This window comes from Osmerus eperlanus, chromosome 23, assembly GCF_963692335.1.
Source record: "Osmerus eperlanus chromosome 23, fOsmEpe2.1, whole genome shotgun sequence".
Lineage (NCBI taxonomy): Eukaryota > Metazoa > Chordata > Actinopteri > Osmeriformes > Osmeridae > Osmerus > Osmerus eperlanus.
In genome coordinates this window covers 537,981-562,081 of record NC_085040.1, presented here as the reverse complement: position 1 = coordinate 562,081, position 24,101 = coordinate 537,981, and the positions used below count along the sequence as shown (strand labels likewise).

The 24,101-nt window shown below is 44.6% G+C and overlaps 1 protein-coding gene and 2 non-coding genes across 3 annotated transcripts in view; 1 reads left to right on the top strand and 2 right to left on the bottom strand.

The window, feature by feature from the left end:
• Positions 1-24,101, bottom strand: part of snapc2 (small nuclear RNA activating complex, polypeptide 2) — a 184,729-nt gene that overhangs the window by 92,149 nt on the left and 68,479 nt on the right.
• Positions 11,058-11,131, top strand: trnat-agu (transfer RNA threonine (anticodon AGU)). Its single transcript has one exon. It is a non-coding gene; the product is annotated as a tRNA-Thr (tRNA).
• On the bottom strand, positions 11,399-11,480 carry trnas-uga (transfer RNA serine (anticodon UGA)). The gene has a single exon. It is a non-coding gene; the product is annotated as a tRNA-Ser (tRNA).

The window sequence follows — 24,101 nt, the reverse complement described above, 5'->3', positions numbered from 1 at the left end:
GGAGAGAGAGAGAGAGAGAGAGAGAGAGAGAGAGAGAGAGAGAGAGAGAGAGAGAGAGGAGAGAGAGAGAGAGAGAGAGAGAGAGAAGAGAGAGAGAGAGAGAGAGAGAGAGAGAGAGAGAGACACAGAGAGAGAGAGAGAGAGAGAGAGAGAGAGAGAGAGAGAGAGACACAGAGAGAGAGAGAGAGAGAGAGATGAGAGAGAGAGAGAGAGAGAGAGAGAGAGAGAGAGAGAGATGATCTTTAGTTCCAGTGGCCCCAGGGGAAAGGCGCACACTTCAAGTAGAAACAGACTCTCATTAAAATGTTCCAATGAAAGGACTCCCTTCCACCTCCCTGTCGCTGTATTGTCTACATGTTCACACTATCTCTTTATATCTAGCTTGCTCTCTCGCTAACTTTCTGTGTGTCTGTGTGTCTGCCTGTCTGTCTGAGTTCCTATCTGTCTGTCTGTCAGTCTGTCTGTCTGTGTGTCTGTGTGTCTGCCTGTCTGTCTGAGTTCCTATCTGCCTGTCTGTCTATCTACTTGTCTACCTGCCTTACTATCTGTCTGTCTGCTGTCTGTCTGTCTGTTGGTGACGCATCAAAATTCCAAAGAGGTTCTTCAGCTTCCAGCATTCCAAGTGTCAGTACTCATAAAGACCCTGCTGCATGGCCAGACCGAAAGGAACATCTCAGAGTTTCAAATACCTCCTATGGAAACACACCAAGGTAATGAATACAAGCTGTAGTAGCTCCGGTAAGGCACAAACACACACACATGTTGTACACACACACTCTCCCTGGTGGAGTGTGTACTGGTAAGGTACACTGCATGTCTGTCCTGAATAATTCAAAGCCTCTCAACCTGTACCAGTTTCCCTCCCCACATGTCCCAGGTGAACATGCTGTGGTGTAAACAGTGTGTGTGCAAGTATGTGTGTCTGTTTGTATGTGTGTGTGTGTTTGTATGTGTGTGTGTTTGTATTTATGTGTATGTGTGTCTGTGTGTGAGCATGTGTTTTGTTTGTGCGGGTGTGTGCAAGTATGTGTGTGTGTGTGTTTGTATGTCTGTGTGTGTCTCTGTGTGAGAGAGCTGGTGAAGTGAACAGCTACTCCAAACACTCCTGGGGGCAAAACAAAACAAATGAAACGTGTTCCTTCAGGAACGTTCCGGAATGTTGGCACTGCCTTCCATTCTCCCTCTCTCTCTTGTTCTCTCTCTCTCATTTAGTAATTTAGCAGACGCTCTTATACAGAGCGACTTACAGTAAGTACAGGGACATTCCCCTGAGGCAAGTAGGGTGAAGTGCCTTGCCCAAGGACACAACGTCATTTGCACGGCCGGGAATCGAACCAGCAACCTTCTGATTACTATCCCGATTCCCTAACTGCCCAGCCACCTGACTCCTCTCTCCCTCTCTCTTTCTCTCCCTGTCCGTCCTCTCCCCCCCCCCCTGTCATTCCTTCTCGCTTTCTCCGCCCCCCTCCTCTCTCGCTAAGGCTGTTCCCATGGTAACAGAGGAGGCTGAGCCAGGGTACAACAGACAGAAGATGCTGGTAAACTTGGGGTTCCTGCTTTGATGTTGATGATGTCATGGACGGCAGCCTGTAAAGATTTTACAGTTTGTTTGAAGTTTCCGTGCCCCTGTTCCTTCATGTGTATGTTTGTGTTTGTTTACAAAAGCTCCAAACTTCACTACTGTGGGAACTTTTCTCTCTCTCTCTCTCTCCCGCTCAAACCAACACGCACACATTAAGTCCATCCTTGTCCATGTCGCAGTTTTGTCATGACATCATTACTTTAAGCCACCTCTAAGACCGTTTTAGGCAGAGGGACGATCGTTGTTTATTTGTTTATCTAATGCTAAAAATACCCTTCATGTCAAACAGACTTGCTCCTCCCACACACCCCCACACACACCCCCATACTCCAGCATTTGGTACATTCCTTTTAGGGGCGCAAATGGAAATTTGGTCGGAACACCCACTCCATTATCTTTGGGGAGGGGGGGGGGGGAGTGGAGGGATGGAGGGGGATGAGTGGAGGGGTGGTTGAGAGGATGAGTGTGGGAATTCACTTTACACTTTGACCAATCTTGAGAAGCAAGCCTAGTCACTTACAGTAACCACGGGCAACAGAACACTTACAGTAACCACGGGCAACAGAACCCAGCTTCTGTTCTGGAAAATGCATTAACACATTGCAAGAAGACACACTCACACACACACACACACACACAAACGGAGCAGCTTTTATGCAACATTTAACCATCCCACCAGTTTCCCAAGCACGCCACTAATGGATCCCATGCTTGTTTCTCTCGTTGCGACACAGCGCGACCACAGGGAAGAGTAAAAGAGGATTACCTCATCACACAGAGGTAAAGACGGCTCATCATCCGTGATAAAATCTCTGACTGTCCGAAATGACAGATCGTTATCTTGCTGACCCGTTCCTAAGTCAGTGATGACGGTGATACCACACGGTCGCACATCTCACTCTCTCTCTCTCACACACACACACACACACTCTCTCTCTCTCTCTCTCTCACACACACACACACTCTCTCTCTCACACAGACACCCTCACCAGCCAGCAGTAATGATATTTCCATACACATCCTGAGGCTAGTTCACCTGGTAACAGCTCAGAGTTCCAGACCGCAGGATGTTCTTTCTCTCTGGAAAGCTGTAGGGAACACATGACCAAGACACGCGCCATAGTTTCAACATGAGGCGTCTGACAATCACCTCCTAGTCAGCTCTGAATACGGATTGGACGAGATAAAAATTCCCCAATTGTGGCAATGTAATATGAATATGATGATGCTGTAATATCCCTGTCTCTGATGAGGGGTCACCGTGGGTGTTGATTTAGGGCTGACGGCAGGGACATGTCCATATCTGTGACAAGAGGCCGTTGAAACGTCCTCGTCAATAACTAGCGGCAGGGCCGGGGTAGTCATAGAGACACACCTTTTCTGCTAACAACCCATGTTTGAAGTTTATTTCTTCCAATGAAATTCTACTGTGTTATCTTCCCAGACCCTGAACCACGGGTACTGTTCTGATCAAACTGTTCCGGTTGAGCGAGATCATCATGGACCTGAACAACCTAGACCCCAGTACATAGAACCTAGAACCTTGAACATACAACCTCGAATCTAGGACTTAGAACAGACAACCTAGACCATAGAACCTTGAACATACAACCTAGACCAAAGAACATGCTGTAGGCTACGGGGTTTGGTGCTGTGTTCACGTGTGGGTGTGGACCTCTTCCTGCCGGTGATGCGTACATTCTGACACTGGAACCCTTAGGCTGTGCTTTCTGTTCGCACTGTTTGGATGTCGCTTTGGATGAAAGCCAAAACGAAAAACGCGTCAAATGTACAGTAAATGTCAAAAACTTAACTTGTGTTCGGTTGTGATCTACAGTCCAGCACCTTCGTTCTGCTGGAGGAGTGTTGGCATGGTAACTGAAAAGGTCTCCTGGTGGACAGAAGAGGAGCACAATGAGTCACATGACTCAGGGTTTACCCAAATATAGGCTCAGTTTAATCGTCTGGGCTTATTTAGTTGACAAGATAACACACATACACGCCTCACTCACAGTTGCGTAACGCCGCAGGGCTTCTGTTGTTGTGGTCCGGAAGGATGAGGGAGGACAGGAGAAGAGGGAGGCCGCCTCGATGGGATCAGGGTGGCGTGGGTGGAGGAGCGAGGAAAGGAGAGAGGGAGGGAGGGAGAGACAGAGGAGAGGAAAGTTCCAGGTGCTCACGTGTTTTTTGGTTCAACAAAACAACATACAACAAAACAAGACTCGACGTTAGGGAGAGAGGCAGGGGATTCCCTTTCTTCCTGATTAATGACCCTCGGTCTGGTCAGCTGACCTCTGAACAGAGAGAGTCATCGCTGGTTGCCTGGAGACGAGGTTAACAGCAACAGGAGGTCGGTGGTGTGGTCTCCTAGCAACCAGGCGTGAAGGGGGGAGGGTGGGGGTGAATGGGGGGGACAGCCTCCACATGGATGACACATGGAAAATAACAATTGTAAAAAATTGCGTAAGGGGTGAGTGGAATCGCCCAAGCTCATGCAAAAGGTTTGCGTTGGAAGGTGACGGTTTGTGTCAGAGGACTATCGCCGTGACTGTATGGTAAAGGTCAACATTTGACCTCTTCATGACACTGCATTCTGTTTTGTCTGATATATTGTCTGATGACACATTAATACACAGTTCCTTGACTGACCACTGAAACACTGTAAAACTAGACAGTTCTGAACCTGGACGATCTGATGGTGTTTCTTTATCTCTAGGCTATGTGTACGTTTGGGTAAAAGCATCTGTTAAATGACTAAAAACGTTACAATGTTAAAAATAACACACAGCTTGCTCAAGAAAACAGGAAGATTTAAAAACAGGAAGTGATTAAGCAGTGAAAGACACGAAGGGGGAGACATTTCCTGTTTGTGAAGGAAACCTGAGTTCCTATTGGTTGACAGCCGAATGATTGAGGGCCTCATTGGCTGAAAATAAAAGAGATAAGTGGAGGTGACTGGAAGAGTGGAGGTCAACTACACTGATGAGCAGTCGTTTGTTCTAGAACACCGACTGTCTTCTGGACATTCCGCCACGCATTCTGAGCAGTGACAGGGACATTCTAGAAGGGTGTCTGGGTTCTGAGGAAAACTGAGGTAGCAAACAGGATTGTTTTGAAAGTGATAACTTCACTGTGTCACGCGTAAGGCATCTGGCAAGACAAGACAAGCGGTCCTAAAGAGTTCAAAAAGCTGAATCATGGGAGTGAATTTCAGAAAAGCCACATCCTATTTTGCTTAAACATAATCTGTCAACGCACGCAGGCCTCAGTGAGTGAGCACTGTGTATTATTGAGCTACAGAAGCACAATTTACGCCCAAATTGGGAAAACGAGCAACGAAACATGGGGGGGGGGTCCTGTCTATGACATCTGTGGCTTGGAAGCCCTGATGCAATCCAGAGATGTCAACATGCACATTCCACCTTCACAATTCCCTTCAACATCCCCTCTTGTTCTGGTAAAACACGCAGAAGGAAGAGCTATATGCTCCAATAAACTCAGGGTCACTCTGGGGCGGACCACACAGACCACAGCAACCACTGTGGGTGAGATGTTCCAGTGGTTTGGTGGTTGGTGACAGTGGAGGGTGGGTACTGTTAGTTACTGGTGTGAGGGGGGCTGGTGTGAGGGGGGCTGGTGTGAGGGGGGCTGGTGTGAGGGGGGCTAGTGTGAGGGGGACTGGTGTGAGGGGACTGGTGTGAGGGGGGCTAGTGTGAGGGGGGCTAGTGTGAGGGGGGCTGGTGTGAGGGGGGCTAGTGTGAGGGGGGCTAGTGTGAGGGGGGCTAGTGTGAGGGGGGCTGGTGTGAGGGGGGTTGGTGTGAGGAAGGTTGGTGTGAGGGGGGCTGGTGTGAGGGGGGCTGGTGTGAGGGGGGCTGGTGTGAGGGGGGCTAGTGTGAGGGGGGCTGGTGTGAGGGGGGCTAGTGTGAGGGGGGCTGGTGTGAGGGGGACTGGTGTGAGGGGGGCTAGTGTGAGGGGGGCTAGTGTGAGGGGGGCTAGTGTGAGGGGGGCTGGTGTGAGGGGGGCTAGTGTGAGGGGGGTTGGTGTGAGGGGGGCTGGTGTGAGGGGGGCTGGTGTGAGGGGGGCTGGTGTGAGGGGGGCTAGTGTGAGGGGGGTTGGTGTGAGGGGGGTTGGTGTGAGGGGGGCTAGTGTGAGGGGGGCTGGTGTGAGGGGGGCTGGTGTGAGGGGGGTTGGTGTGAGGGGGGCTAGTGTGAGGGGGGCTGGTGTGAGGGGGGCTAGTGTGAGGGGGGCTAGTGTGAGGGGGGCTAGTGTGAGGGGGGCTGGTGTGAGGGGGGTTGGTGTGAGGAAGGTTGGTGTGAGGGGGGCTGGTGTGAGGGGGGCTGGTGTGAGGGGGGCTGGTGTGAGGGGGGCTAGTGTGAGGGGGGCTGGTGTGAGGGGGGCTAGTGTGAGGGGGGCTGGTGTGAGGGGGACTGGTGTGAGGGGGGCTAGTGTGAGGGGGGCTAGTGTGAGGGGGGCTAGTGTGAGGGGGGCTGGTGTGAGGGGGGCTAGTGTGAGGGGGGTTGGTGTGAGGGGGGCTGGTGTGAGGGGGGCTGGTGTGAGGGGGGCTGGTGTGAGGGGGGCTAGTGTGAGGGGGGTTGGTGTGAGGGGGGTTGGTGTGAGGGGGGCTAGTGTGAGGGGGGCTGGTGTGAGGGGGGCTGGTGTGAGGGGGGTTGGTGTGAGGGGGGGCTGGTGTGAGGGGGGTTGGTGTGAGGCGGGGTTGGTGTGAGGGGGGCTGGTAGGTACTGGTGGTGACTGGGGATTCAGTGGATTCATTTTTGGGAGAAGTGAAGAGAGGAAAGAAGAGATTGTGAAGAGAGAAAATGAGAGATTGTGAAGAGAGGAAAGCGGAGAAGAGATGGAGCATAGATTATTGTGTGGGGAAGGGAGCAGAGATTATTGTGTGGGGAAGGGAGCAGAGATTATTGTGTGGGGTAGGGAACATAGATTATTGTGTGGGGAAGGGAGCAGAGATTATTGTGTGGGGAAGGGAGCAGAGATTATTGTGTGGGGTAGGGAACATAGATTATTGTGTGGGGAAGGGAGCAGAGATTATTGTGTGGGGAAGGGAGCAGAGATTATTGTGTGGGGTAGGGAACATAGATTATTGTGTGGGGAAGGGAGCAGAGATTATTGTGTGGGGAAGGGAGCAGAGATTATTGTGTGGGTAAGGGAGCAGAGATTATTGTGTGGGGTAGGGAGCAGAGATTATTGTGACGGGAAGGGAGCAGACATTATTGTGTGGGGAAGGGAGCAGAGATTATTGTGTGGGGAAGGGAGCATAGATTATTGTGTGGGGAAGGGAGCATAGATTATTGTGTGGGGATGGGAGCAGAGATTATTGTGTGGGTAAGGGAGCAGAGATTATTGTGTGGGGTAGGGAGCAGAGATTATTGTGACTGGAAGGGAGCAGACATTATTGTGTGGGGAAGGGAGCAGAGATTATTTTGTGGGGAAGGGAGCATAGATTATTGTGTGGGGAAGGGAGCAGAGATTATTGTGTGGGTAAGGGAGCAGAGATTATTGTGTGGGGTAGAGAGCAGATATTATTGTGACGGGAAGGGAGCAGACATTATTGTGTGGGGAAGGGAGCAGAGATTATTGTGTGGGGAAGGGAGCAGAGAAAGTAGTCAGGGAGGGAGGCTGCTTGTGGAAACCTGTATGTGGTGTTCTTTCCGTGTGACGGGAAGGGTGGTGTAAGATAATGTACTGGCCATAGAAAACAGAGACTCACAATCATACGTAGATACACACAAACACACACATGCATTAAAGATCCCATGACATGCTGTTTTTGGATGCTTTTATATAGGCCTTAGTGGTCCCCTAATACTGTATCTGAAGTCTATTTCCCGAAATTCAGCCTTGGTGCAGAATTACAGGCACTGTGAGCAGTGCCACAATGAGCTTTCCTCAGGACGCGTGTCTGTAGCTTTAAATGCGTTGAGGAAGAAAGAGGCGGGGCTAACTGCCATGTTTCGGTCATTTGCAAGCCATGATGTCTCGCGGAAAAACCAATGTCGCACTCGCACGGTCGTAGCTCGTTTTTTCATTGGTGGGCCAAATTCTCTGTGCGAGCAAAGCAGAGAAAGAGGAAGTAACCTTCAATTTCAAAACCGAGCGTTTGAGCCTTCATTTTCTCAAAGGCGAAGAATACCCAGGGCTTGGTTTACACCTATCAAAATTTCTAGCCACTGGGGGATCAAAGGCAGGCTAGGGGAACTCATATTAATGTTAAATAACCTCCTAAAGTGAAGTTTTCATGTCATGGGACCTTTAATAGATCACACACAAAAGTGTAACTCACAACAAATACACAAAAGGTCTTACACACAAGCATGCAAAAACACATACACACAAACAGGACACACCTTAACACCAGAACCTGTCCACATCCAGCCTGACCTTAGACTCACACACACACACACACATCTAGACATGACACACCTGGGGTGACGAACGGGCACCACCTATGGGTGGGTACACACACAAATACATACACACGTACTCAGAAACACACACACAGAAACACATTCTACACACACATAGAAACACACTCTCTCTCTGTACCCACGTCTCTCTGTCTCTCTTTTTACCTGCAGCCCAGACCTTGCATGACTCATGACTGTACTGGTTATAGGGATAGTTGAGTCACAGTGTGTGTGTACGTGTGTGTGTTCGTGTATTTTTTTACGTGTTTGCCCATGCAGCTACGCATCTCTCACCAACTTGATAAAGAGTGGCGAATCGCCTGTCTGGACATAAACACACACACACACACGTCTGGGAGATAAGTCAGCCTCCCTCTGCAACAGACAAAACAAACAACCACTCACTTCTCCAGACATTCCAATGCCCTTTGACCTAGCAGGTCACTGTGGCAACAAGCCTGAAAAACTAAAAAACACGTGAGCACCTGGAACTTTCCTCTCCTCCATCTCTCCTTCCTACCCTCCCTTCCTACCCTCCCCTACTTCCAAAAACGGGCTGACATCTCCCAGTGAGTCATCTATAGCACCTTGGTGTGTAAACGAGGCCCCGGGCCCCAGGGATTCCCAGAATCCCTCAGGACTGCCCCAGGATCCCCCAGAATCCCCCAGGACTGCCCCAGGACTGCCCCAGGACTGCCCCAGGACTGCCCCAGGACACCCGTTTAGAACAGCCATCCTTCAGCTGTTGAAGCAGGGAGGACACCATGACAAGTTTAGAAAGGTTTTGACATTTGTCGTGTTGTGTTAAAAATATTTGCGAAAAAAAGTTTTGAAAAAAGGTTATAGAGGTTGAAAAAACATTTTTGAATTTTTATTTTTGAAAAAATATTTTATATTTCATTTGCTTTTTCATTTCTTTTGTAAATGCTTGTTAAGAGGGTTAGCTCCCCAGCTTTAAACTTTGATTCTCTCCAATCTCGTTCTGATAGAGGTCACATCCTGAGTAATCCCTGGCATTTAGAATATAATGAAGTCCAGCATTACTGTATGGATCTTTATATTTGCCTGGGTCTGAATCAAGTTAATAACAGTGTGGAGAGAAGAATAGAGGAGAGGTGCGGACAAGAGAGGAGAGGAGGAGAGAGGAGAGGTGTGGAGGAGAGAGGAGTGGTGTGGAGAGGTGTGGAGAGGAGGTGTGGAGAGGAGGAGAGGTGTGGAGGAGAGGTGTGGAGAGGAGAGGAGGAGAGGTGTGGAGAGGAGGTGTGGAGAGGAGGAGAGGAGTGGAGAGGAGGAGAGGTGTGGAGAGGAGGAGAGGAGTGGAGAGGTGTGGAGGAGAGGTGTGGAGAGGAGTGGAGAGGAGGAGAGGTGTGGAGAGGAGGTGTGGAGAGGAGGAGAGGAGTGGAGAGGAGGAGAGGTGTGGAGGAGAGGTGTGGAGAGGAGGAGAGGAGTGGAGAGGAGGAGAGGTGTGGAGGAGAGGTGTGGAGAGGAGGAGAGGTGTGGAGAGGAGGAGAGGAGTGGAGAGGAGGAGAGGTGTGGAGAGGTGTGGAGAGGAGGAGAGGTGTGGAGAGGAGGAGAGGTGTGGAGGAGAGGTGTGGAGAGGAGGAGAGGAGTGGAGAGGAGGAGAGGTGTGGAGGAGAGGTGTGGAGAGGAGGAGAGGAGTGGAGAGGAGGAGAGGTGTGGAGAGGAGGTGTGGAGAGGAGGAGAGGAGTGGAGAGGTGTGGAGAGGAGGAGAGGTGTGGAGAGGAGGAGAGCTGTGGAGAGGAGGAGAGGTGTGTAGATAGAAGGAGGAGTGTGAGATTCACTCATAAATGCAATTAATGAACCTGAATGAACTTGATCCAGACAAAAAAAGAAAAGAAAATGGATCATGGTTCACAGAAAGATGACTCAGTGCAACAATGAATTTCATCCCCGGGGGGGTATATGTTTGGTGATTAATGGTTCTGGGGGACACATTAGTCTATTGCCTGACTCATCGCTGCTATAAATAGTCGTGGAGATGGCACTGTGTGTGGCCTGGTAAGCATTGCAAAACTGCTATGTCATGATATCTGCACTGGGGAGCTAGGAGACAGAAAAACACACACAGGAAATGACATAATGACCAAGAGGCTGACAGGAGGAAGTGCTTGCCGGGCATAGATTAGAGACGTGTTCCTGTGACACAAGCTGTAAAGCATGCACCACACATAGGCCTACATTTGGAATTGAGATTCATTTTTTTCCACTCTTCCTTCTTCTAGGGTTCCCGGCAAAAGATAATTATCTTCATAATAGGAAAGTTTGGAAAGTCCCATCAGATCATTTCAGAGGGCAATTTAAATAGTGAGTTATATGAATCCAGTACTGTATTTGAAAACCATATTTAAAACCATTCCAGTTAATTTTTGGTTGCTGCAAGTGAGCGGTGTGTGGTTCAATTTGACCACGTAAGTGTTTTGGCGGTTACAGGATTAGTAAGCGGTCCTCATTGTGAGAGTAACGTGGAAAGAATTAAATGAAATATGAGTCAGAAGGGAAACAGGTATGGGATTTGTGGTTATTCTAGAGTATTTTATGTGATATGAGTGGGTTTTAAGAATGTATTTAGCGGTTACTTACTCTCTGAAGTTTACCAAAAGAAAAAAAAAACAGAGACGTCTTTCAACACTGGGTTACAGGGAGCTATACTGCCCCTCAGTGGTGGAGATCCGTATGTACTTGAGAAACGTCACCAGTCACGATTTTATGTGAACTGGTGATTGATTCAAATTTGCAAGACAAGACAAGAAGCTTTTGGCATGACTGTAGTTTCAGTAATTAACAAACTAGCTATTTATGTTGTTAATTAACGCGTGCATATAGATCCAATTCGAAGTCTCGTCATAGACGTTATGAAACATGCTTAATCAAAGCTTCACCGCAAGGATATGACAATCGATCCTTACAAATACATGTAAAAACGTGAAATGCAATCCATGTAGCTTCTAGAATATGTATTGAACCGATTTAAAACGTGTGTCGATGTTGTCTACGTTTAAACCACTATATTGTCCAGGCGGCATGCACATGGCGCCGTGGCTTAGATGGTTAAAGCGCCTGTCTAGTAAACAGGAGATCCTGGGTTCGAATCCCAGCGGGGCCTTTTTGCACAAGCAATTCCTCCTCGTAAAATATTTATTTGTGTATTAATGTAACCGCAAGGTAGGTGGTTAGGGAATACGACGATCATTTCTCGTTCAGGTTACCCTGAACCCTACCCTGACTTGGAATCCACTGATTTACCTGATTAGGGCCAGTTGTTGATTGTTACGGATATTTTAGTTTCACCGGTTTCATAATTCATTCAGAATAATTGAAATATTATAATTTAAACATCTTCTTAAAAACTGTAACGGTTCAAAAAGTAATTCGCTGCGAGCAGGGTTCGAACCTGCGCGGGAAGATCCCATTGGATTTCAAGTCCAACGCCTTAACCACTCGGCCATCGCAGCTTCCATAACAACACTGCAATACCTAAAAGAATAAATGTGATTGTAGTATTTCTGATTATATTATAAAATACTTTATTCAATCCGCAATTGAAAGACAGTTAAGGACATAAAATGTCTTGGCGACATAGTAGAACTTCAGGGAAGCACTACGTCGAGCAGATCAATAGATGGCGCTAGTGCGCCATTATTTTCATTAATCTGCATGGTTGAAAGTAACTGTCCCACAATTAGCGGATTTTTTAAATTTCAAAAGATTACGAAGCCCTGCCCTTTGTCTCACAATGGTTTTTACTTCTAGCACCCAATACAATAAAACACAAGTATACTTATACCACTCAATACGATAAAAAGACGTTTATTATCCTCACCAGTCTTGGTTTTCGTTGCGAATTACAGGTCACTTTTTATGTTAGCTAGCAGTTAGCTAGCTAGCTAGCTAGACGTTTGCTAACTCCAGTAGGTAGAGCCTGTAGCAAGCTAGGTTGTTTGCAGCCGTTTGAATTCGAGTCAATGTGTGAAACTGGCAATGCTATGATGTCGACTTTAGCTGGCAACTTGGTAACCGTGTTCGTGTCTACCGAAACGAAAGGTATTCAATGCAGTCTCAATGCACATAGCCTAGGCTAGCTAACGTTAAGTTAACCCAGTCAATCGCAACATGGCGATTTCGTTAAATTTGCAGGGTTCACACACACAAACGCTGAATTTGCCGATGGAACGATCTAAAGCCAAGGCAGCAAGCATAGCTACTCCAACAAGCTAGCTAGCACAGTAGTTCATTTACAGAACTACTTTTGTTTCCCCCTTCAGAAATTGCTCTTGAGAACATTTCATGTACAGTAGGCTAATTGCTCCCCCCCTTTTGCCAACTCAACAGTCCTCTACCACGCTTGCTAGCTAGTTAGCTGACTATTTAGCTAATGACACGTGTGTAAGCACAAGAAGACAGACAGTAATAAGAAAGCCAAATTTTGAGCAAAGTAGCCTTATTAAAAAGAACATGGTAGTTGGGTTAGATTGCTTGGCATTCCATTTTTGCTACAGTCATCAATTACCCTACGCGCCTTTCTCTATCCGTGATATCAGGCTGCTGCTGGAAGTAGTTGCCGTTGCCACACGTGCGGCAAACCAAGTGTGCTATATATTTTAAATAAATAGGAAATAACAAGAGACAGGTCGACTGTGTTCATAAAAGGATGACGTACATTTAATATATTTCTACTATATGGGGGGGACATATTTTAACGTTAATTTCCTTTTTTTACAGTTTATTTTAGTTTTGAACCAAGTTCCTTTGTTAATAACAAGGCAGTTGACTATTTACCACAACTTTATTTCACTCTACTTCAGTTTTACAAAATTTGAGGTTCTTTGAGTTTTTTTGCAACTAGCCAACGTAATGTTTGCAATATGTCATGCCATGCCTATACACTGTAAAACATTACAGCCTCATTTTGTTATGTCCACTTACTTTTTCTTTTTAAATCAACAAGATCTGACAAGTTTAGGATTTTGAACTCAACTATATACATTTTCGAAAGTGAAACTCGCATTACTTCATTGTGTTGACTTTTGCCTAATATGTATGTGTTGATTGAACTTGGTCATGTAAGTTGAAAAAAAGGCGGGGTGGGAGCAAGACAAAAAAAAAAGTTGCCGCGTCTTTTGAGTTTGGGAGAAACTGTCATCTTTTATCCATGGCAAAGATGAAGCATGGACATGAATAATAAAAATACAAAAAGTTATTATACAGTTACAATAAGTACCGTATTCCAATTTTTACAAAAAAATTGTTGTTGTTTGTGGCAAACAAGAAAGGACTAGTGCCACTGGCGCAGGGATAGGCTACCTGACAACGGCCTGTGAATCGACGCGGAGTAAGCAACAAACCGTCTTCAATTCTTTCTGATTTATGAGCGGAGTGCGTGAGGCTGAACTGTGTTGCAAGGAGGTGAGTTCACATATCTTAACGCTAAATCAAAATATTTTCAATTTAACTTAGGCACAGTAATGTAATAATATTGAGAACATAATATACATCTGCTTTTTAACAGCCTGAAAGGTTAATTCGTGGCATTGATGTTAGCTAGCCCCACGCACACATATTCAGGCATTATTTTTCATCAGTCATGCTTTGGATTAAAATGAACGTTAGAGCTATATTATGAACGTAAATGTAGTGCCTATTGGTTTATTTTTTAAACTTGACCGCAATATTCGTTTTTTATTTCATACGCCACCGAAACTCGGCACCACACACCGAACACGATGTAGGTAGCTGTAGCTAGCATTAGTTAGAATAGCTAGCTAGTGTGTTAGCGTCTATTAACATTACTGTAGTGGCAGTTGAGGCTCAAAGTAGTATTACTCTGGCTGGGAGATGCACATCGGCTACCCGTGCTTTGCTTGCTCCATGTATTTTATATTGACTGTATCAAAATTAATTTATTAATGCTCTGTAGTGAATGTTGTCGTTAATTATTTCTGATAATTCAGAGCAAACCGCAGATGAGGGATGTATATTAACTTCAAGCGGACATTTTGCCTCGTCCCCATTTAAGCGGGACTATCAAAAACCGACACTATATTTGTCACGTTTTGATAAATGAATCTTTTAAGCATTTAGGAAATAAAAATATACATGATTTTTATTTTTATTGTAAGACATTGTACTAATTGCATTTTGTCTCTTTTTTTTTTTACAGATTTGAGAAAGTAGCCAATATGTCTAGCTAGTTGATGACGTGGAAATGTAAGTTTTGTGCTTTTAACTCTAATGGCCAAGAAAGAATAATACAGCATTACAAAGAGCGTCATGGACATCATCGGAGGTGTTCAGGCCTCATCTGTATTTATGATGACTGTCTGAACACATTTCAAACCCAGACTGAACTTAAAAAACATTTAAAATTGCATTCAATAGAAGGACTTAAAATTGTGACTAAGTTATGCTGTGATTTGTGTACATTCTCAGAACCTAGTAATATTAACACATATTTTGCTCATCTAAAGACTCATTTGAGGAACAGGGAATCCGTTAAATGTCCATTTGCAGATTGCACTTTCAAGTCTAGTTTACTGTCAACATTTACTGCTCATAGAAGTCGCTATCATAAGTTTTCTACCCTAAATCATTTAAGACCAGAGCTTTGTTTACAACATACACCTACAAATGAAGTAATAGAAGAAGATTCTGTTCCGGATACTGAGGTATCACATTCATATGACTCTGTACCTGAGGCTGCAGCTGCCCTTGAAAATGGAGCGGCAATTAAACATCAGTTGGCATCTCTATTCCTCCGCATGCAAACAATTTTGCATGTTTCAAATTCAGCAATACAGCAAGTAGTTGATGAGTTATTTGACATTGGGGAAATTGCTCATCAAAATATCAAGAAAATCATAGAGAAAGTTTTGCAGGAAAATAACTGTGTAGCAGATGCCTCTGTTGTAAAATCACTGTCTGTTGAAATACAATCTTTGAACCCACTGCAATTTATTTCAAGGGAGGGGCCTTTGGGCACAGAGCGTAAAAGGCAGTCATTTTATAGAAAAAACTTTACAGTTATTGAACCGGTTGAGTATATGTTAAATGAAAAAGAAAAAAAACATTCATTTGTTTATGTTCCTATTTTACATTTGCTAAGTAAGTTGTTGGAAAGACATGAGATTCTTGAGACATTACAGAGATCCAAAGAACGGGAAGGTCAGTACTGTTCATATCAAGATGGTGAATACTTTAAGGAGAACAAACTTCTCACTGCAGAAGTAGGCATAGCTCTTGGCTTGTATATAGACGATTTTGAAATATGTAATCCGTTGGGGACTTCAAGAAAGAAACACAAAGTGTGCGGTATATATTGGGTGATAGCCAATTTACCCATAAGACTTAAGTCAACATTATCATCAATTTATCTAGCTGTATTGTGTAAACATGTACACGTAAAACAATATGGTTACAGCAAGGTTTTGGAGCCACTGATAAGAGATCTTCAGCATTTAGAGACTACAGGTGTATTTGTACAAACACTTGGGTCCTATATCAAGGGTACTGTTTTGTATGTGTCTGCAGACAACTTGGGTGCACACTCACTTGCTGGGTACCAAGAGTCTTTCAATGTTGAGAAATGTTGCAGATTTTGTTTGGCTAAGCGTGTTGATATTCAGCAGCATGATGTCAGAAGTGGGTCTTTTACTTTGAGAACACCCGAATTGTTTGATGAAGCCATTCATTTGCTTGAGACAACTGATGCCTTGTGTGTTGATGGTTTGAAGAAAGACTGTCCTTTACGAAAACTTGACCACTTTCATCCTGCAAAGGGGTTTCCACCTGATTTTCTGCACGATCTATTTGAAGGAATTGTACCTGTGGAACTCTGCCTATGTCTATCTGATCTGATTGCTAAAAAGTATTTCACATTGAATGACATTAATGATAGAATAGCATCGTTTCCCTTTCAGTTCTGTGACAAAACTAACAGACCTCAGACAATACAAACAAACTTTTCAAAAAATGGAACCATAGGTGGCAATGGACACGAAAACTGGGCACTTCTGAGATTTCTTCCATTGTTGATTGGTCACTGTATTCCAGAGAGTGAAAAAACCTGGTTGCTGATCCTTGAATTGAAAGACATTGTGGAGTTGTTATCCAGCTCCACATTTACAACAGAAACTCTGTGTTACCTACAAGCCAAAATCTCTGACCACAGACAGTTGCTTTTAGAAATATTTCCTAGTACTAAATTACGCCCTAAGCATCATTATCTTGAACATTATCCTGTGCTGATCAAGAAATTTGGTCCACTAATTGAGTTCTGGACAATGAGATTTGAGGCGAAACATTCCTTCTTTAAAAAGGTGGTTCGTGATGCTGGTAACTTCAAAAATATTCTGCACACTTTGGCCACGAGGCATCAACTGATGTTGGCATATTATTTGGAGATGCCAACTATTTTCAAGCCAAGCATTGAGACTGGGAAAGTATCAGTTGTGTCTGTGGGCATCTTAGATGTTGCTATCAGAGAGGCTATATGGAATAAGTTTGAAGGTCTGGACTGTGTTTCACTCACCGGCATTGCTTACTTGCATGGGACAAAATATTCTAAAGGAATGGTGCTCTCAGTTGGACAGACAAGTGGACTGCCAGGTTTTGGGAGAGTGCTGGAAATTTGTGTAGTGGATGGATGCATATCATTCATTATGGAAATATTCACAGTAGCCTTCCTGGAGCATCTCAGGTGTTACCAGCTTGCCAAACGGGACCCTACAGTAACTGTGCTTGTTGATCCTGACAGTCTGAATGACCACATTCCCCTTGCTGCATACCTTGTTGAAGGAAAGCTGCTCATCACTCCAAGGACGTTCATGTTACATTAAGGTAATGTTTGAGAAATGAAGGATGTTATCCATTTAAACACACTTTTAACCTCTGGACCACGCAACAGGATAGTGACTACTTGACCAATGCATACAGCATACACCTTTTTTTATCATGAAATGTCATGCATTTAACCCCTTTTTAAAACTTTCTTCTGTAAATATTGTGTGTTTTCTTGTTTGTCTACTGTGTTTCAGCTGTTGCTGCCTCCTTGACGATGCTTCTCCGAGTAATTGTCTCACCTCAGGAAATAAGGCGCGTCACCCTACTGAATGTTCCAGCCTCTGTCGATGAGCTATATATTTTACTGCGCAACTCTCTGGGCCTCCGAGGAAACTTCATTTTGCAGTTTGAAGATCCAGACTTTGGGAATGAGCTCTGCAATTTGACAGACATTAAGGAACTGCCAACAGAACGAGCCACACTGAAAGTTCTGTTTACGTTTCCTGAACCAGTTTCTGACTCCACAAACGATACTGCAAGCATGGGGTCCCCGAGTAGTTGTGATTCAGCAGAGTGGCCTGACCCCTTTGTTGTTCCAGCTTTCACCCATGATGTTGAGCTTCAGCTGAGGGCAGCAAATGATGCCTATGTCAATGATGGAACTGTGATGGTCATCTCAAAAAGTGTGAAGAGTGACATACTGGACAGACTAGCTGATATCATATCCAAAATAACTGCTTATCCAAGTAAAGACCACTACGAAAAGGTAGCTCAAGCTCTTGTTGCAAAGCACCCGTGTCTCATGGAGCCAGGGTCAGGTAAAGGATGGTATTGCTGGGTATTCAGCTTGAGATTCAAGATGGGCAATTACCGTCAGAGGATGATGGAAGCTGGATGCCCTGAAGTTGTTGTAAATAAAAGAAAAGTGGGAGAGGGAAACAGCAAGACAGTCAAGAAGTCAAAAAAGGGAGAGATCCATTACTTGCCAGAGCGACCTGAGGGACAAACTGCTGTCAAATCAGAAAAGGATCGTGAGACTATGCTTCTCGAAGTGCAGAAGAGAGATCCAGATCTCCAGCTCCTGGATGAATTGATGACATTGACATTCTCACAGCGAAGACAAGAGATCATTGGTGATGAACCACTCATCTCTGCAGTCAAGGACAGATGGCCTGCATTGTTTAGTGAGAAACAGGTAGTCCTTCTCCAATTGAGTACAGTGTGGAAATCCTGTATTTTGTTACTTAAGCATTGATGTTGTCAGAAAGCATGTACTGTTGCAATCATATTTGAGATGTCTTTGCTTTTCTACTCCAACAGCTCTATGCCACTAATTTTCCCCCACTCAAGCCCTTTTCTCTGCTGTTTTGTTATCTGTCTGTCTCAGTTAAGTGCCGAGTTCAAAAGGATCGTCACCAAAGACCTGATGGAGCCTTTTCTGGATGGACTAGATGCCATGATGCCAAGGCTTTTGGAGCAGTACAAAGCAGCAGTTGCATCGAACAGACGGTTGACCTTGAGCGGTGTTCTGCAGTGTCTTCAGAAGGAGGTACATACTGTATTTAAAAAAACATTCCTATCAATGTCTAGTAAAAGTTGGGTTATAGCTTATTATAATACGCTATAATCCGCTGCGCGTCGGGCCTAACAACACCCTGGAACCCGTACATTATTGACGATAAAGTACTGCCCTCTCGTACCTTATTGCTTAAATATTACATCCAATTACTTTTGTGCAGGACACAAACCAAAACAGAAGAACAGCTGCCCTGCTTGGTCTTCCCTGCTTTCTTTCAGAGGATTCCTCCAACATAATCAGGATGTGTGATGTAAGTGACATTATGCATTTCACAGTATACAGTTAAATTAAATTACTTCAATTTTAAATGCGATTAATGTAAAAGCTACACACATTTTTACTGAAATTGTTAAAAATAGGGACTAATATGTGATCTTTGTATATATTCAGGCCCATGGAGAAACCCTTGATGTGGTAATGAAAGGACTGCAGGTTGGACTGCTGATCGGACATGAAGGCTCGCTGGATGATGCATTTCCTTTGGAAGTCTTTAATGTGGCTGTGGTAGTAGAGGAGAAGATCATCCTTCATGATATTAGAGATGTGCCAACAGGCTTTGCCATGTTGATGGGCACAATATACTGCCTCAACTTGGAGTACCCCCGTAATATGAAGTACTCCTTTGAGTTCCTGCAGAGGGTCATCATGAACATTAAACCGGACCAGTGCTCAGCAAGAATCCATGGGCTCAGAAATAAACTGCTTAGATATCGCCTGTAAACAAATCCCTCATCAGAAACCCCTACTAGGAAGCTGTTATGTTGGACTGTTTAAATATCCCTGCTTTTTCTGTCTAATGGACAAACTTTTTCCTGTTCATATTGTTGGCATTATCTCATGTTTTGCTTACTACCGGCTGACAACATGTGGCGCAATGTGTAATAACACACCTGTTTTGATGTTAAGGCATGTTTAAGATGTAGCAATTTGCAACACTGTTCTTATTCATTTCAAGACTTAACCTTAATGTCATTATCTCATATTTGTGCATTGTTATACAACCTCTACCCTTCTGTCTGCGTACCACCCAACCCACTGTCTCCCTGTCTGCGTACCACCCAACCCACTGTCTGCCTGTCTGCGTACCACCCAACCTACCGTCTGCCTGTCTGCGTGCCACCCAACCTACTGTCTGCCTGTCTGCTTACCACCCAACCCACTGTCTGCCTGTCTGCGTACCACCCAACCTACCGTCTGCCTGTCTGCGTACCACCCAACCTACTGTCTGCCTGTCTGCGTACCACCCAACCCACTGTCTCTGTCTGCGTACCACCCAACCTACTGTCTGCCTGTCTGCGTACCACCCAACCCACTGTCTGCCTGTCTGCGTACCACCCAACCCACTGTCTGCCTGTCTGCGTACCACCCAACCCACTGTCTGCCTGTCTGCGTACCACCGCCCAACCCACCTGTGTGTCTTCAATAAGATAAGTGAATTACACTAGTTAGTATTTAAATTAAGTTAAATTCTGCAGCATGTGTCAGCCCCATCTGATATGGATTATGTATCATTGTGAGGTTGATTTGACATGTTGTACTTGTTCAACATGGTTATTTGGGTGTGAGATGTACCAAAACCCTAAGCTCATGTATGTTTTTCAAATAAATGTGTACAGTAAATGAATGAACTGCAGGAATTCAGTGTGGTGATAAAAACAAACTTTCAATTATCAGTCAAGATAGCTTATACATGTAAGTTGAAACACATTTGAAATTTAAATCATCTTAACTTGAAATGGAAAATAGTATTAATGTTTGTAAGTTGTTTAAACTTGAAACTTTAACTTGAAATAAATGCAAAATATATGTCAGTTAAACTAGGTCAGGGAAGTTTTCTTGCATTGATGAAGTAAAATAATAATTTGTTTCAACTCAAAGTATGAAGTTGAAGCAAGTGATGAAAAGTTGAATTAACTAAAAAAGCATTGTTGAGAACTAGAACATAGTTGTTGTATCAACTTTATGAACTTTAATTTGAGAGTTGAAACAAAGGCAATTTTTAAATTGAGTGAACTGGCATTTTCAAGGCAGCAGGTGGACTTTCATTTGCAAGTTAAACTAACATGAAATGTTTTACAGTGTAGCAAACAACCCATTCAATGCTTTCCAGTTCAACAAGCCATTTACGTTTGAGAAAGGAACTATTTTCTAAAGGTTGACATTGCGTAACAGTCATTCGTCAGTCTTACTGTAAATTCGATTACGATGGAAAGGCCTAGCTCTATAGCACACCTTCAAGGGGTACGGAGAGGGAGAGAGAGAGAGAGAGACGAAGGAATTGGAGATACAGGGAGAGAGAGAGGGGGGAGAGAAGGAGAGAGTGAGGAAAGGAGAAAGAGAAGGATTTGTCACAGGTTTGTCTTACTGTAAATACCACAGGAACTATTGATTCAACCCAACGTTCTGTTGCAAGTCTACTCAAAAACATACTTTCGCGAAACAAAACAGTCGCCACAGGCTTGATTAATAAAATTGGAATTAGTTATCGATCGACCTATAACTCAGTCTGAAAGTTTCAGAGTTCATCTCTGAGAAAAGTAATGTTGGAATCTAGGTGTGTTCTAGAACTGTGGTCTAGAACCATTCAGCATGACATCATTCCATAAAGTTAGCTAATAGTTAATGATGGCCAAATTAATACTGGATTTGGGGAGTGTGTGAAGGTGAGGGTCATTACATTGACCAAGATCCGTACACACACCCAACCACACCCATTCTCTTATGATGCTTCTGTGGTGTGTCTGTACAAAGGTCTCAGTCTCCATCTGAGATGACCTTTCACCCCCTTGTGATTTCCTTGGTTACCAGATACAACACAAGTCTCCGGCGTCTCAACAGGTCAGTGACTTCCACACGTACTTCTCACATTGTTAGACAACGAAAGAGCCATTAAAATGACTGTTAGTGTCAATTTAATCAGACGTAACCATGGCAATGCACGAATGCATTTTTTGTATACTTACTAAATAAATAATTATAATAAATCTTTCATCTAAAAAAAAAAGATTCGTCTTAAAGTGTACTCATTGTCGCCAAAGGGAAATTGGTTCTGCAGCATACAGACAAAAACAAGTTCATTGAAAAAAACATTTGAAAACAGACCAGTACAACACAACACAAAACGAGCCACAACAACAGCCCAATACTGACTGAACTGTCACTATCTCGCGCGTCCTCCCACGTGTGATTAGAAAAATATTGCTTCTCCATGTGACTCGCCGTGTGCTTGCATGTAGCCTACTGATTGTCTGGGTGCGGATTCACTGCAGATTACAGATTAACATTACTGGCACCAATGTCCTAACATGCCTTCTTTAATAGAGGAGATATGGAGTATATGCACAAGGTTTACATATGAGATGTCTATGACTCAGTTGGGTATTAAATCTCTCTAGTACACTCAATTGCCCCTGGGTAGTCCCCACCCTCCGTGACCCTAACCAGCCAAGCCGTTGCACCTTCCCCTCACACCCACATCCCCTCACACTCACATCCCCTCACACCCACATCCCCTCACACCCACATCCCCTCACACCCACATCCCCTCACACCCACATCCCCTCACACTCACATCCCCTCACACCCACATCCCCTCACACCCACATCCCCTCACACTCACATCCCCTCACACCCTAACCCCATCCATAGAGAGAGGAAGAGAGATATATCTGAATCGCTCTGTCTTCCTCTGGGAAGAACAGAACAGTACAATCGCTCTGTCTTCATCTGGGAAGACAGATGACTGTAGCCAATGACTGGAATTATGACGACTTGTGTGGTGACCCTTTACGATATGGGCGGGATGGATTAGCAGATAGCTGCAAAGGGTAGCACTTTTTTACGACCTCATAATGTTATGAATTTATCAGATCTCTTAAATCATTTATCATATCTGATAAATCATCGGATAAGACGTTTGTTCATGTTGCTCAACAACATCTGACTGCAGATTAAGAGGTCGCAGGTTTCAAATCCCACTCTGTACGACGCTTTGGAAAAAAGAGCGTTTGCTAACTGAAGACGTTCTTATTAACACGTTTTTTATATCCAAGCCATGTTGTTTACTGGCCATTTTTTTAGGAAACTCTGTCTGTGTTGTTCGCGCACTGCGGTCCAAATTACTCTTAAGTGTTTTGTTATGGACGTGGTTATAGGAGGCTGGCTCTCTCATTCACTGGCAAATGCCAAAGTGTTAACAATTTGCACTCTCACGAGATGGACCTGTATATAAACACTCTCCTGGTGTTAAATTAAGACTTTGACAGCTGAGCCACTGTGTGCGTGTGTGCATGTGTGTGCGTGTGTGTGCGTGTGTGTGCGTGTGTGTGTGTTTCCCTGGCCATCATCACAATCCAGATGTATGTCACAGCTACTGGCCTCTTGAAAGCAGAGTAAAGGTGAAGTGTCTGCGTGTGTGTGTGTCTGTGTGTGTGTGTGTTTGCGTGTGTGGAAAGTTTCCAAGCTGAGAGTCCTCAATACTTTTTCTCAGCACAGGTGTGGTTGTATGTTGAAAAGGCCTCGTGCAATTATGTTTTATCAGTGCTTGAACTGTAAAGTGCACGTGGTTTAGTCCTGAGAAATTCTTAGAGGGTTCCCTCACACATACAGTGTGTGTGTGGGGGGGGGGCACACCCTCCTCTGATTATCTGCTGTTACTTATTCACTCATGTTCCAAGTTTTGCAACACAGCATCCAACGCATACTAGGCTTGCCCATGACAGCGCCTCAATTCACCTCACCCCTCCTCCTCCGACCCCGCACCCTCATCCTCACCCACTCCTCCTCCCTCCCCACCCCACCCCTCCTCCTCACCCGCTCCTCTCCCTGCTCCCTCCCTCCACGCACCTGGTCAACGTACCTGTGTCGTGCAGTGGGTATAAAAGGCCACAGTCTCCATCTCCTCTGTCTTCTCAGCCTGCTAACACTACAGTTAGCCATGGATAAGTTAACGTTTCTCTGCGTGCTCCTGTGGATGGGGGCGTGCAGCTCAGAAGAAAGGTGAGTCTGGGTCTCTGTGTCTTAGCTGTCTGTCTGAGGGTTAAGGTTGGTTTAGGGTTGTTTGTTTACGGTTGTTTGGTTGTTTGAAGGTTTAGGTTGGTTTAGGTACAGTTCTGGGGGAGTGTGAAGCCCTCTGTGACATTGCTCGTTAAAAGGGGCTATACAAATACAATTAGATTTGATGTTTGGTGGATTCATATAGCTGGTTTCCCATCTTACTTCATCAAGGGGGATTTTATGTAAAATTCTAGTATTGTTATAGTATTATGTGGTATTTTAGTATTGCTATAGTAACTAATAAATAACAATAGTAAGTCCTCTTATTTTTGTGTATAGATGTAGACTGTGTATTGAAATGTCTCATCCAGAAGACCGAACTACTGTAATTTACATTTAGCAGACGCTCTTATCCAGAGCTACTTAGATTTCTTAACCGATTTCTTAACCACTCAGCCACCTGACTCTGTAATGAGTAACATGCATTGCCAGTAACAGTAAAAGAAATGATTTGTTCTTGATTTGTATTCAATTTGTATTCAATTTCTATATGATACAGATTTTATTAACGTTTGAAAACTGTATGAGAGAAGAAAATAACATGTTGTTTGAGAGGGAAGAATAGTTTGAATGTTCTTTCAGGCAGCCGTTTTCTTGTGAGTCTAACACACATTCTCATGTTCCACGCAGAAATAAAGACACAGAAAGAGATGCTGGTAAGTCT